This window comes from Dermochelys coriacea, chromosome 12 (assembly GCF_009764565.3).
Source record: "Dermochelys coriacea isolate rDerCor1 chromosome 12, rDerCor1.pri.v4, whole genome shotgun sequence".
In the NCBI taxonomy this organism is placed as follows: domain Eukaryota; kingdom Metazoa; phylum Chordata; order Testudines; family Dermochelyidae; genus Dermochelys; species Dermochelys coriacea.
The window spans coordinates 31,019,702-31,033,620 of NC_050079.1; the positions used below are offsets into that span (position 1 = coordinate 31,019,702).

The 13,919-nt window shown below is 41.3% G+C and overlaps 1 protein-coding gene across 3 annotated transcripts in view; it reads left to right on the top strand.

Annotated features, from left to right (window-relative positions):
- The first annotated feature begins 1,616 nt into the window (after nucleotides 1-1,616).
- Nucleotides 1,617-13,919, top strand: part of LOC122456296 — a 45,891-nt gene continuing 33,588 nt past the window's right edge. For all 3 annotated transcript variants that reach the window (XM_043495030.1, XM_043495031.1, XM_043495032.1), the window contains exons 1-2: nucleotides 1,617-1,820; nucleotides 13,583-13,700. The gene's annotated coding sequence lies outside the window, so the exon portion shown is untranslated. The remainder of the gene's footprint in view (nucleotides 1,821-13,582; nucleotides 13,701-13,919) is intronic.

Consider the following 13,919-nt stretch of genomic DNA (forward strand, 5'->3'; position numbering starts at 1 on the left):
ATGCAAGATGCTGCTGCAGGAAATGGGGTATTCCTTTTTGATAGGTGTCACTTCTCTCATTGATCCAGCAGTATGGCAGTAAAGGAACTGACGTGTGTGTGGGATCATCTTCCGGGTGAAATGCTACACCAAAATCCTGACCCAATCTAGTCTTTTGCTGTCCATGGCCCTTATCACAAGAGTAACAAGAGGAAGTGAGTTCTGTAGGCAGATTTCACTGCAGGTAGTTAGATTCTGACACACTAGCTCACAAAAGCTTATGCTCAAATTTGTTAGTCTCTGAAGTGCCACAAGTACTCCTTTTCTTTTTGTAAATTCTCCTGCACTTTCAATCAGATAAGTTTTTCTCCTCATCTTTAGCTGTTATGTCGTGCTGCTGTCAAACAGCTGCCCCCTTCTATTCCAGAGACGGCCACACATCAATAACGGGCAATGATACCTGGACATATCGAACCATCTTATACATGAATAGTTATTATTACTGCACCTTCATTGGTGAAATAATTATTTCCCTAGATAAGCCTGCAATAGAGGCTTAACTGTCCACCCTGCTAGCCATCCTCTGATTTAAATTATGGGAGCAAAGCAGGCTATCAGGATCTATCCATCTCTATTAAGCTCAACAGATGCTATGATCCCTATTTGGTTTTGCTTTTGAACTGTGATTTAAATAAATGGAGAGCCCTACAATAGTTTAATATGGCCTCTTGAGTGTCAGTTCATTGGGTTACTTAATTATATAAATATATCTGAAACTACATTATGTTCAACATGTAATTTCACCACTGTTTTGAAACCTATTCACATGTGCAGTAGCACAAACACCTACCAAATCCCAAGGGGGTTACTCTTTATTTCTACTCAGTTTTCATCCATTTACTTTAGGTAATAGCAATATAAACTGGTTATGGACACTACTGGGGGACATTTTTCCATAGACAGCAGATGTCATACACTTTGGTAAACAAACAGACATCTGTGCCAATTAATTAGTTCACAAAGTTACAGCCAGTATGGGGGACTCAGACTTAGGTCTTAACACTCCCAGCCAGATGCTTTGTCTAATAACTGGAATATCAGAAGTAGACCAGAAGGATGGGGTGAAAAAGGCAGGGCAAAGAGAATGGAATTGCTGGCAGGAGGTTGAGGGTGGGCAGGGGAGAGAGAGTAATTGGGGTAGATGGAGAGGAGGAAACAGAGTGATGATAAGAGTCAATTTGCGGTAATTGGGCTAAAGCAAAGAATGTTCCTCTCCCCCCATTCACTCACATCCATGAAATAGGTCACTTGATGAGCTGCACAGAGCTTTGCAGTTGTGGATCTAGACAGCAGTGACTAGCAAGTCCTAGAAGGACCTTGTTAAATAGCACAAACAATCTTCTTCCATTGCCCCCACCCTCACTCCTCCACCCAGCCTACCCCATCCTGTAGATACTATGTAGCAATTGCACAGAGGTGAGTGCTGCCCTCTCTCCACAAAAAACACAGTCACCACTTTGCTCCTCTCCCTCCGAGAGTGCTAGTGTGGCCTCCCTAATGCAGGGACCAGCTGGTGCCAATAAAGGGTCTGAGTGCACCAGCAAAGCACAAACTGCCACACTCCACTGCTTTTCCTCTAACTGTGATCATATTGCTGCGTGAAGCCAGAGTGACTTAGCATTAGGGGATGGGTGTTTGATGCCTGATAAGGAAATAAGCCTATCCCAGGTGGCTTAAATGGCTTCATCAGAGCCTCGCAGGGGAATGTATTTCCTAACCAAGTAGCCTTTCTATGCTGTAGCTCCAGAGTTTGATGAGGGCCCCAGTTTTATCCCAGAATGGTGAGTGAAATGGAGAATGCTCCCAAGACAATGTGCTGCACAGCACTTGGGTTCGAGGTAAGGGAGACAAGCTGGTAAGCGGCATGAACAGCCCTGAGCCACAAGCCTTGAGCTATCATGGCACAGTGGAAATCGCACTTCTCTGTAAATAATCACATTTTGGGAACACTGACATAAATCCCACTCACTCTGAAAGAGAGTAAAGCTTTGTTGGAGAATTCTTGTCCCAAGTGCTCGACACTACTGGGATGGAACCCACGTAAGCATTTTGACAGACAAAAAGACTAGAATCAGACAGGCAGAAGGAAATTAACCATTTACAAAATATTTTTTGCCAGCTTTTCTATGTGTTGAATAGTTTTGTTTCTTCATCTGTGGTTGTAAATGCAATTAATTGTAAGGCATTAATTAGCTCTCTTTTTTCCCCTGCTCTTTCACTTGGATTATTAGTGAAATAATTTAACACAAATAATAAAAATAAAAAAACAAGCTAATATTGGTTCCCGGTTAAAGAGAATGAAAATGGAACAAATATGTTATTAGATTCAACACACTATAAAGTTATATCCAAGTCAAGCAGGGATTATACAACCTCTGTTCTCTATGTTCAAAACAATGAGTACAGACTTTTGAGAATTTAGCTGTTTTTTATCATACGTATGATCACTTCAAAGTTGTTTTCATTTCAAAATGTTTGAAATGGAACAATGAATAGTTGTTGTTTTTCTTCAGAATATTTGAGCATTGGTTTTTTTTGAAATTCTTCACCATTTGTATTGCATGTGTTAACGAACTAGTTCTAGACATTTTGTGTTTACCAAAAAATTGGTCTTTGGTCAGTGAGAAATCTTGATAATTGTTTTGATTAAAAATTAAAAAAAAAAACAAAAGGCCTCCTCTTTTGTGAAAACATTGACAGTGTCAACAATTATTTTATTAAATGTTATTTCTGAAAACAAGCCATTTTCCAATAAAACATGTTTTTGTTTGAAAAATGTTGGCTACCTGTAATCTGCATCGGCATCTTATTTTATACAGATATAAGTGTATGTCAAGAGTCTCAGTAGTTCTTTCTTCCAGCAGAGGTCTACCTTTCCTTAGTAAAACCAGAAAGATTTTCAGACTATTGCTACATAAATACACACACTCTGCTACCAATTCCCTCAAATGATTTTTTGCTTTGATGTAATAGAATACAGGTTTGGCTAACAGTATATGACAAGGACTGAAAACCAAACAAGTATGATAATAACTGATAATGGCTTTGAGGACCTGTGAAACCCATGAACACAGAGAGCTTAAGGCTTGAACTTAAGATGGGTTGTGGGTCTGCTATTGTCTGAACTCATTGATTGGGATGTGGGGCTGTCATCTTCATCTGAATTATTAGTATTGCCTAGGTATCCTAGTCAGAGATCATCACCTCATTGTGCCAGTTGCTGTACAAACAAAGGACAAAAAGACCGTCCTTGCTCCAAATTGCTTATATTCCCTTCTTCTCCTCCCTCCTGATAATGGAGTGTGTCACATAACCCAGGTATCTGCATTCATCCCTAACCAGACCCTCCAGTCATTAATACCTTACCTTCCCAAATCCTACCTGTAACCCTACTGATGTTTCCCTGCACATTCCCCTTCTGCTGCCTTCCCCCTGACTCCAAATTCTGATGGTCCCTGCTCTTTGCATCTGTTTGTACAGCCCCTAGCGTAATGGGGCCCTGATCTCCTTTGAGGTTCCCAGATGCTCCTACAATACAAATAATAATGGTCTCCACTGAACACAGTCAGCGTAGCTTTGTTTTGATCACTGTCAGAGAAGCCCATGATAGGTGGTTGGTTTAGGGTAACCAGATAGCAACTGTGAAAAAACGGGAAAGGGGGTAGGGGAATAATAGGTACCTATATCAGAAAAAGTCCCAAAAAATGGGACTGTCCCTATAAAAACCAGAACATCTGGTCACCTTAGGTTGGTTAGTTAGTGATTTCCATTGATGACTTTCCTTAGTGAATAGTTGTGATGGCAGACCTGGAAATCATTTCTTTTCATGGGCTGGAGGGTGTTCAATGGGATACATAGTTTGCCACTGATAAGTAAGTTACAGTCAAAGTACCCAAGATCTGCTGTAGAAATTGTAGTACTGACACCTACTGGTATAACAAAACAATGTGGTTCCTACTTCGTTTTTAAAAATGTCAGATGATATCAGTAGTATCTCCAGTACTGCTAAAAGTGCTTTTTTCCCCCTTCTTTCTAATTCAGTGCTAAAGAAATCAGTGCATGTAATAGATCTACCCAGCTATTATTACATTAGGAAGGGATCCATATTTTGGAAGTCTACATTAACACCTAATTAAAATGTTCCAAAGACAAATGTATTGTCTGACTTATTTCTAGTCCATTTAACTGATATGATGATGATGATTTATAATCTTATAACATAATTTGAACATGCTTAGAATGGACCCTAATGTGGATAACCAGAATCAAGCATACTCTTGGCTGGTCTATAAGCTCAGAAGCATGCAGCATGCTCTCAAGAGGCCCAAAACTGGGATATCCAGGAGGAGATGGGAACCTCTGTTATCTGACTTGTCAGCTTAATTTGAGGAGACTATGTAGTCACAGAATTGGTTCAAAGTGCACGGTCTCTGTGCAGCAATAAGAGCCATTGTTTCACAGAAGCAATGCAGAGAGTACAAAGCCAGATTACCTGCAGTTTGGATTTGAGGTTGTTTCTGGTTAGACCAAAGTCACTGGTGGCCCGCAGATTTGATGATTAAACTCATAGCTGGTGGATTATCAAGAGGATTCTATTTAAATTCAGCAGAGACTTGTGTAAATAGAATTAATAAGTTAACCCATAGAAAACATAGTGAAAAGGAGGATGATTCCAGCATTTAATTCTTGAACTTTGGAAACAGATGCATGATGACAAGTTATTCCCTGGAATCACAAAAAACAGCATTACTTCATGATGATGCAGTACAAGATGAGCAGAATAGGAGAGCATAATTAGGGTCCTAAATGACCTGATTTTTCAAAAGTGCTGAACATCCAGCAGCTCCTATTGAAGTCAATGGGTGATCAGTACTTGTGAAAGTCAGGCCATTTATTATGGAGCTTAACTGTGGATATAGGAACCTAATTCTAGGATCCTGCTTCTAAAATCTTGGCTGTGGTGACTAGGTAAAAAGTCCATTGGAAACTCTGGTACTAGCGTCTCGTGGGGGAAGTCTTGACATTATCTTGTAATACTGTGGTAAATGGCCCATGTGACTATTTTATCTATGCCATCAATCCACTGTAGAACTATAGCACTAGTTAGTAGGCATGCAGAAGTAACCAAATCAATTCAGGGTTATTCTACATTATATTATTTTTAGGGGAGTAGAGGTAGATTTGAGAGTTTAGTTCAGAACAGATGGGATTGCCCACGGACACTATAGATGGAAAGAAGAGAAAGGGCCCAAGTACAGAAGCCTTAGGCGCAATGAGAAAGAGTGAAAAATGGGGATATTGAGGCAGAAAGAGAAGGAGCGACCATCAGGGACACTACAGTTGTAGGATCAATGTGCATAAAGTAATTATATGTAACACTCATCTTGACAGAGTCTAAGTGTTTAGGCCATAAATGTCACAAATAAGTAATGAGTCTGAAAGGATGCTGCTAATACTATGTATTTTAGAAACCAGCTGCAGGTTGGTATCTGGAAAAAGAATGACCCTGGTGTTTCTCAGCCATCTGGTTTCATTATGCTTAATAAATAAATACAACGGAACATCTTCTGCCAGATCATATTCCATCTGGATCCACTAGGATTATGACAGCTGGATGGTCCTATACCTCACTACAATAAATACTGACAATTTAAGACTTGCAGCAGGAGACGTGAAAGGACAGAACAAATGGCTATCTTGTATGGAAGCAAAGTCTCTGGAGAATGGCTGTGCATTTTTTTTTTAGTGTGTTTATATATAGCCATATCACAATGGACTAGAGACCTAATACATACACTTGTGCATTCATCTTATAAGCAGGTGCTCCATCTTCCAAGGTTGGCATAATGAAGTTAGTATAAGCTAGTGCAGTGGTTCCCAAACTTGTTCCACTGCTTGTGCAGGGAAAGGCCCGGCCGGGCCGGTTTGTTTACCTGCCGCATCTGCAGGTTCGGCCAATCACAGCTCCCACTGGCTGCGGTTCGCTGCTCCAGGCAGCTCTAAGCTGGGGGTTCAGAGTACCAATTGGAAGTACTTCTCTGAGCTCGGGCAATCAGATGCAAATATGACTAGATGGGCTCAAAGCCTTTAAAAGGAGCTTTAGTCACATGACTAAACTACAGTAACTACAGATAGATGTTTGCTAACCAGGAGATGTGACCGGGTGTGCTGCAGATGCCAGAATTGCTATCTGCCTCAGGACAAACTGTTGAACTGCATGAAGAGTAAGTGGCCAGAGACTTTAACAGTTGTCATCCATTAGTTTGAACAAGAACTCTGTGAGTAGACCAGAAACATCGTAGAGGGGTTCATTTTGTCTAATGTGGGACTCCTGTGAACTGTCTCTGTAGCACAAACCCTGGTCTTGCCCCTTCTCATCCTGTTAAGCAGATAATGATTTAGGAATTACTGGTAGGATTCCATGAAGCAATCTCCTTACTTGACCACTAACAATGAACAGAAAGCAAAGGGCCACCAGAAACCAGCCATCTCCTCCACAGACCCTGCTAGAGATTACTCTAGCTGACATGATTTTGAAGATCAGATTTTTAAATAAAGAGAAGCATGTGCTGATATGCAATCCTAGTCCTCTTTCTGCCCTCCCTGATTTCCATGTTGTTGCCTTTATATAGATGAAGGAAGAATGTGGCCCATCTAGGATGGTTCACACGCAATCTGACTCTTCTGGAATTGGTCCCTGGGAGGAAGAAAAGAGTAAGACTTAAATATTTATATTGTATCTTTTAAAAAGAACTCTGCTAGTCTGTGCTGTTTATTTTGTTTATCCTTAGTGGTTTGCCATTACTGTTGAGAGTTTGGAACTATTTCCTTCCCTATTGATTTTTCTATTTAGAAGACTGAAGGGTTTTGTTTGGTTTTGTTTTCTGGCTTTCGTTTACAAAAAAGCCTTACTCCAACGTAGTTGCTTTTTGTTAAATACCTTACCTGTGATCCACTTAGTTAACAAGACCAGTAACATCAGAGCTCGGATACTACACTGATGGGCGCCCTAGGAACATTATATTATATAATCAGGGCCTGGTTCCTTTCTCTCTTACAATGATGTAAATTGGGAATGACTCCACAGATGTCAGTGGTCCTGATTCTTGGTTCCCTCTTGCTTACGTTTGCGGCAGGAATGGAAGCGGGGAATAAAGGTGCTTTTAAGTTACTTTGCACTCCCCATATTCTGGAGCAGTCAGGGTTGCTTGGCCCCAGGTGTAAGTTAGAGCAGCATGTGGGCACTGGGAAGCAGAGAACAGCTGTAAGACAGTGAGGACCAGCCAGTCCTCTCTCCCATCCTCCCATCCCTGTATCAGTGGCTGGGAGCAGGGTCAGCACAGAGCCCTTATGCCAGCCTCTGTACAAGGGGTACATTCAGAAGGTTGTTTCCTTTCCTTTGTGCTACCATTGCAGCATGGAGGGGGCCTTCCATGTTAGAGACTCGGCACAATGGGTATGGTTTTGAGAAAACTTGTAGCACTTTGTGACTTCTTATCAGAGGCATGTGAGGTTCCAGTGCTGAGATGAAACAAGGAGAAAACTGTCAGCTTTAAATAAGATCTGCTTTAAGTTTGGGGCCCTGATCTCTTTGAAATGCATGTTTGTAGAAGGCCCAGTGACCAGGCTGAGTTCAAGTTATTGGCTTAATGAACTGGATTGGATAATTGTAGCAGCAGCAGTGGCTATTGGAGCATCATGTTATTGTAGCACAGCATCAAAGAGCAATCCACCAATCTCTTTGGTTTGTCAAATGGAAGAGAGGAAAACTTCTGAGAAGCAAAGTTTTTTCTAACTAAAACATCTGACTTGGGTCCAATCGCCTGTGCCCAAGGGAGATGGAGGTGCGAGAACCTATGCCCCCTGCTTGTCTGACTGCCCAAGAGCCTCCCACAATAGCAGTCCTTGCTCTGCCTGTGCTCTGGGGAGCACAGGGGCACTGGCCTTTGCTCCTCACCTAGAATAAGTTGACAAAAAGGGAGTGGAGAGAGATGGGGAGTGGGTAGGATTCAGAGAGAAGGACCAGCATGAATGCAGGAACTCTCTGCTGCAGCCCAATAAAGGGAGCAGCCGTCCACGTACACAGAGCCATCCCCAGAGAGCAGGGACATGCCTGCCTGAGGTTGCACCTGGACAATATAGCCCCATATTTCCAGTACCCCCAACAAAGGCCCTGTTTCCAAAAATCATGTGCTAAAGCCCATGCCTAATCAGCAAAGTACACCTGTGAGCACATGCTGGCTATGGTGAGTGTGCTGAATTGGGGCCAGTACTGAGGAAAACTGCTTTATCCAGACCTGAAAAGCAGAACATATGGTATGTATAACAGCACTGTGGCTTACCTTCAAATTGCCAGAGAAATGGAGTATAGAAAATTCTGCACAAATAGACCAAATTGTCAGGGTAGCAAAAGAATATAGGCTAACAAAATGGTAGCTCTGCAGTGCAAATGTTTCCAAAAGAAATTGGGGCCAACACTTGTAAAAGTAGGGTTTGAAAATCCCCTGCTTCTTCAAATAAATACTATGCTGTTGTGATGAGCTGGCTTCTCTCTGTAAGGTGGCTGATTCACCAAGCTGTCAGTAATTAATAAAAAGAAAAGGGGGACTTGTGGCACCTTAGAGACTAACAAATTTATTTGAGCATAAGCTTTCGTGAGCTACAGGTCATGCTCAAATAAATTTGTTAGTCTCTAAGGTGCCACAAGTCCTCCTTTTCTTTTTGCAAATACAGACTAACACGGCAGCTACTCTGAAACCGGTAATTAATAAAGTATTCAAACTTAAACAAAACACTCTCTTCTCTTAGCAACTGTAACTTGAGCCAAAGTTATGAAAAGATTTCCCATGATATTTAAGCTTCTCTTCTTCCCACTTGCCCTTAGGAGGAATGAATTAAAGTAATGTTACCCACAATTCCAGTTGGGCACTAAATGACACTTTTTTGCATCATGTGTGCCCACTTTGTATGTGTAGCTGTGTCTGCTTTGTGGAAAGAGGACCCCTTTTCTGCTATCTTTGTTACACTTACTTGTGTTGCAAATTTCCTTTCGTTGTTTAAAAATGTGCCTGGGATTAATGTCTGATACAAAGCCACTAAAATCCAGGGAAAGTCCCCCCACTGACTTCAGTGATCAGACTGCTTCTCCCCGCCACCACCCTCACAAGCTTTTGGCCACCTGTAAATAGAAAACAAGACAAAATGAGTACAACAATCCTTAAAGGCTGGGATTTTCCAAAGCAGCCTAAGGACATTAGGTGCCAAAATCATTTTGAAATTCAAAGAGAGATGTGTGCCTAGATTCTTATGACTCCTTTGAAAATCCCAGCCTAAATGAAACACACGTGCTGAAATAACTGGAAGTATAAAAATTCTGCTCACCAGACAACCAGATTCATACAAATTCCACATTAACATCCACCAGTGTAAGTGCAGGGGAACTCTATTGATTGCAATGTTATTACTGTGGATTTACCCGAGGGGGCTGAGGGCAGAATTTGCCCTATGGATTTGAATGTAACCACAAAATGAATGTTTGAAGAGCTGGTAAAAGTAGCCCAGATATTGCTTGCTATATCCATAACCCTCCTATATTCAAACTTCATTTAGAAATTTCACTTCCGTGTTCCTTTTTATTTCCATTGTTCCTTTTCAGCCTTATTTTCAGTCCTTTTTATCCCTCACATTTGCTCTGTAATTGATACATATCTGAGTAAAAAGTAATTTATCCTGGACCCAAAAGTGTAAATTCTATTAACACTGGCTTTTGTTTAAATTGTTACTGTGAGAACCAGGTTTTCTTGATCTCGGACCAGTTCTATCTTTAAACACCTCTATGCCTCCTTAGCCTGCTTCAGAGTTTCTTTAGTGCTGTTTACATGGCTAAATCATACTTTAATAATTACTTAGCAAAGCTAAATCTTGTGTATTGCTTCATTCTTCAGTTTAGGTCAGATTTGCTTTGCTCTTTTCTATTGCTCTTAGCTATTCTCATGAAAAGTCAGCCTCCAGTGTGCATGAGCATAAGAGCACTTGGGGACCAGTTAAAATAGGGGCTTCTTCAGATGGTTTCTTCAAAAATAAGAAGTTCACACTCCCTGGGGCAGGGACTCCCTTTTCATTTTTTGCATATAGTGCCTAGCACAATGGGGGGCCTTGATGCTTGATGAGGGGCCTGTCGGTGCTACAGAAATACAAATGAATGGCAGGTAGTTTAAAAATCCAAAGCTATGGCAGATATTTGGTTAGAATTAGATTGTCAGTTCTGTGTATTGTAGCATATTCTGAGAAATCCCAGTAAGCCAGTCTTACTTTGGGTATCAGCATATCCTTGTGAATCCAGTGTCTTCTAGCGCATACATATGGAGAGAAGGGGGGGAAAAAACCCAGTTATGAGGTGAACTATTAGTTTGCTCAGACTTACTCTGGTGAGTAACTGAGATATTTGTTTCTTTAAAAAAAACAAAAAACAAAAAAAACCCTTCATAAACACTGTTTATTTTGGCCATTTTTTTTCAGTTCTGTGAACTTGGCCTTACTTATACTACAGCTCCCCCACACTGCTTGGGCAGCATAAAGGGCCATCAGCATATAATTAAATGTCATTCCCATTTACTGTATGGCCCTTGTATACTGGCAGAGCAATGTAAAGACACTTAAATGTAACCACATACCACAGTGTGTAAAGGCTTGTTTCCATGTGACATGGTGTAGACCCCACACAGGCACCAGAATTGACTGCATCTAAGGAGGGTTTGGGCAGGGGAAGGGGATGGGTTTAAAAGAGGAGAGAGAGAAGATAGTGAGCTCCCCCTTCCTGGGAAGGGGCTTGATAGAAGGTTGGAAGAGCAGAGAAGTAGACAGTCTGCTGCTGTGAGGATATTACACGGGTCTCCTATGAAGGAGAATGATGGTCAGCTGAACCCGATTCAGGCTGAAGGTTTAGTTGTCTTTATATTTCTGCTGGATGTGTTAAAGCCAGGGGTAGTCAATTATTTTTTTGTCAATGTCCAAATGTCTTGGTCAAGTCTAATCAAGGTCCAGACTCCTGAGAAAATAATTTAAAAACCCAATAATGACAATAATAAGTAAATAAAAAGATTTTGGGGTCCATTCAAAAGCATCTGGTGGTCTGGATTTGGCCTGCAGACTGCCTATTGACTACCTCTGTGTTCAAGGATGCTGTGGCCCCAGAAGGGATCAAATACTTGAATGCGTCTTGACTGGAAGTCAGGCCATTCCTGTGGCCAGAATAGGCCACAAGACGGGAAACTGGGACACAGCTACTATCATCCCACAGTCACCTACTTGAGAGTGTGATGCAGCAGCAATTCTGCTGCATTCCCCTAGAAAATATTACTGGCATAAAGCTCCAAAACTCCCCCAAGTATGGACATAGTTATAGCCATATAAAAGTGCTTACAACCAGTATTGCTTATCCTATACCAATACAAGGAACTCTTATACCAATACATCTGCATGGCTTAACAGTATAACTAAATCAGAAAAAAAAGCAGGCCTCTAACTGACAGTTTTATCAGTATAAATTTAGTGTAGACCAGGCCTAGTAGTCAAGGTTGGGGAAAATGGAAAAAGATACTGTATGTTAGATTGTCTCATGCAGGGTTAAATGGTTTTAGACTTTTGTGACCTCATATGCGAATTAATTTGGCACTGTTTCTTGTTGGACCCAGTCCCTGAAAACCTAACTACTAGATAAATTGTAATCCCCTTGAATACAGTTTACCGTCTGAGGGGTCCTGGAACAATTTGTATAGTAAGGGTGCTGAGAGCCATTGAACCAAACTGTAAACCCTGTGTATGATGGAAACCGCTTCAAGTCAGGAGGTGCTGCAGCACCGCCCATACCCATAGTTCCAGCACCTGTGTACCCTCTTTACATCCTGATCCTGCCCCCATCAAAGTCAATAGACATTTTGCCAGTGACTTCAGTGGGAGCAGGATTGGGCCCTTAGCATTCTATAGTATATAGTATAGTACATCTAAATACTGGCTTATGGGGGTATTTAAGTGCTTTACAACAGTGAAACAGTCTTGGAAATAAAACCTGTGGCGATGGAAAGACTCCTACTGACCTTAATAGTCTCTGGATCAGATCTTTAATGCAGGCTGCTTATTGCAACTAATAGGATACTGACAGCCCAATAGGGGCTTCTAATGAATTCTGAAAAGTGTTCGCTTATATGGACAATAACTTTTCTGCCAATTTTATACAGGGCTTTTGTCTCTTTCTAAATAGACTGCAAGGGACAAGCAGCTGTAAAGGCAACTACCACAAAACAATAGAAGAATAGAAGAATGCTGAGATGGGTTTCTTCTTAGGAAGCATTAGTATAAATGCAAGAGCTAATTATGTGATTTCTGAGAGCATCTTTCTGAATGTTAAATCTAGAAAGGAAAGGACTGCAGCTCTGCAAACTCAACCTGGAATTTGAAACTCAAGCTATTTTCTTTCTGGTTAATGCGTGCCCAGATTCTGCCCCTGGTTAAGAGCACAATGCCATTGCTTTCAGCAGGGTTGCACTGAAAGGTAGACATGAGGGCACCATTTGGTCCCTGCAATTGGAACTGAATGAACAATTTTGTTGAGCCAGAGCATAATCCAGCTTTTAGTCTCTTAGCTGTGTTGGCAGTGCCACCCCTAACAGGTAATACATATTTCTATCCCAGACATCAGAAATGTTTCTGACTCCACCTAAGGAGTAGATCCAAATAAAAAGGTGCCATTTTTACACAGCCTCTTCTCACAATAGAAGCACATTTTAAGGTTATTCTTCAAATGATAGCAAACAAGACCAAGGTCAGTACTTTGAAAAACTAGGTTATGCCTGGTCCAGTAAATCCCAAATATGATAAAATAGCTTCAGATAAAATAATAGGCTCAGTTTGAAGGATTTATTGTACATCATTAAAGGACATGGCTGGTGTAACACAGCATGTTTGTAGCTTGCTTTACTGATACAGGGAGTGAGGGGAAATTGCTATCACCACGGGGATTCAGATTGAGGCAGCGAACTGTTCAAAGGCAGACAGGTCTCTGCAATGGTGTTGTTGTTTATCCTCTTGCTGGGCACATGTGGTGTCAACCCATTTTAATACTCCCAGAGCAGAGATGGAATCCATCCTCAGGAACTAGCTGCTTCCAAGAACCAGCATCAGACAATGTCCTATCATGGTGATAGGAGCCACTGGTTGTGGAGCCAAAGAACCCTGATAGAGACACACCCTTCATGGGATTGGACAAAGCTGGTCAGCTAGTGTGTCAAAATGTCGATGTTTCAGTTTTTCAATTAACATTTTACACAATTTCCAGTTTTGGCAAGAAAAGGGGGACAATTTGACAAAAAATAATTGAAATGCTTTTCTACTCTTTTACCATCTATAGAGCTGGTTTAAGTATCTGAAATGTTAAAATATCAGTGAGAACTTTGATCAAAATTTCAGTAGAAAAAAGATGGGGAGAACATTATGCTTTTTTCTTCTGATTATTTTTTTCTTTAACCACTCTGCTCACAACCCTGAGACCGATCTGACCAGATTCCATCCTAAATCTTTGGTGCGGTGACTAGCAACATTGTACAACTGGCAAGAGAAGTCCAGACCTACCAAAGCTGGAAGAATCTGTCATCCTTCAGCCAAAGGTAAAAATTCCATAGACTTACTCATAGACTTCAAGGCCAGAGGGGATCATTGTGCTCCTCTAATCTGACCTGCACATTGCAGAACATAAACCCTCACACACCCACTTCAGCAAGTGCCCCATGCTGCAGAAGGAGAAAAATCCCCAGGATTCCTGCCAATCTGACCTAGGGAAAATTCCCTCCTGACTCTAAATATCCTTGAATAAGGAGCAGTGGTAA